This window comes from Chenopodium quinoa, unplaced genomic scaffold, assembly GCF_001683475.1.
Source record: "Chenopodium quinoa cultivar QQ74 unplaced genomic scaffold, ASM168347v1, whole genome shotgun sequence".
Lineage (NCBI taxonomy): Eukaryota > Viridiplantae > Streptophyta > Magnoliopsida > Caryophyllales > Amaranthaceae > Chenopodium > Chenopodium quinoa.
In genome coordinates this window covers 1,364,889-1,366,849 of record NW_018742400.1, presented here as the reverse complement: position 1 = coordinate 1,366,849, position 1,961 = coordinate 1,364,889, and positions in this window count along the sequence as shown.

Here is a 1,961-nt window from a genome sequence, read left to right as displayed (position 1 = left end):
TCAAAAGATCAAAATAAAAATAAGCAAAAATAAAGTAATCATAAAAGTGTACAAAAGGGCAAGTGTTCCAATGTCTTTGATATGAAAATATCTTTGATAAGAACACGTCTCAGATTGCGTCTCTTATCGAGTGCTCGGTACCATGCCTGAGAAACATGAATGCCAAGTGAGTGATAGACCGCATGATCAGGATTTCCCACACTTACTAAAATAAATGCTAAAGCAAAAAGAGCTAAAAAAAGAGTAGAAACTCAATCGTAAAAATACAAGATTAAAAAGCAAGACTGCACACCTTGGGGGCTTATCTAGGGTCTTGAGCCTTTCTCCCCTTCTTCTTCTATGACCTTTATCCTAACCACGTTACAACCCTTAAAAAGACCTTTTTGAGGTATACATACACTTGTGCGAGGTTCGGCTAGAGCTACGTTCGGCCTGATTCCTAACGGATACGTAGGCAACCTCACATCGAGGTGCGGCCGTAATAAACATGCATTCATATTCACATTCACACACTTGCACCATGATCATATCAAGGGATCTCCAATGCTCATCCCTATTCACTTAGATCTAGACTTGCGGGCTTGATCCTTACATCATTAGCTTACCTAGCCTAAGAGTCACCACCATTTGACTCTTTTAGCAAATAATATCTTTCCACACACTTAGCTCTTGTAGCCTAGCTTTAGTGTCACTTTCACACACTGCACAGATACATGACCAAATATACTTCCATTAGGAACCCTTTTTCATGAAATCTTAACATAATGTTGAAGTATGCCTTGTCATTGCATCACGAAGTATGAAGTGCTTAGCCTCCGTGCCTAAGTTACCCAAATGCTTTCATCATTGAGTCAACCATTGAGATAGCCCTAGGATGGATTAATCCTTGCACCTTGAGAGATAGTATCAAACAACATTTGACTAAGCTCATTCAACATGCATCTTCAAAACTTCGATTCTTTTTCGCATCTTTCTTTTTCGGGAGAAATTCGGTACCCTCCACAAAAATGACAAATTTTTTTTGCTTTTTAGCATTTTCGAGTCGCACAATCATAATACAATGCACACACAGGTCATGAGTCACACGTGTCATTTCACTTCGAGTCGAGTTAACCTCGAGTCAGTAAATCACATCGAGTCAAGTTTATGCCTTGAGTCGTGTCAAGTCGATAAGTCAAGTAATGTTAAACCTTAGGTCAACCCTAAGATAATTAAGCCTTAGGTCAACCCTAAGATGATTAAAAAGATTAGCAAAGTTCTACTGTCAAAATAAATACAGGTGCAACAGAATAGGGAAGACCCTACTCCAATTCCTGGCGCCAGAAATATCTCAGCAACGACAGAGCTCGAAGCCTCTCAGAAAGGTGATTTTCGACTTCATACAGCGATTTCGGGTTCCTAGGTACGCCAGTTAGCCCCTATAAGAAATTTGACATGATTAAGTAGTCGTTTTGATTACAGTCTAAGTGATCGACCTGACGAAAGATCGTCTCACTTAGCTTAAGCGCCTAAAACACTGGCTTATTACAATTGGTTTAAAAGCAAGCACTTAAACGACAATATTTCTAAATATGGATTGTCCCGCGTTCTTCTTAAAACGACAATTTTTTCCGAAAATTGGATTGTCATCCCCAACTGACAATATTTCCAAAAATGGATTGTCGTGCATCTTCTTCAACGACAATTTTTCCAAGATTGGATTGTCATCTCTGGCAAAGTTTCCAAGCGTGGATTGTCGTGCTCCTTTTTTGTTTGGCAAGATCGGATTGTCATACATTCATCGACTCATTGACAAGTTTTCCAAGATTGGATTGCCATCTCTGGCAAAGTTTACAAGCGTGGATTGTCGTGCTCCTTCTCTATTTGGCAAGTTTCCGAGATTGGATTGTCATACACCCATTTCCCTATGGCAAAATTTCCCAAAGGATTATCGTAGGTCTCTAATCATCTTAAATTTCGGC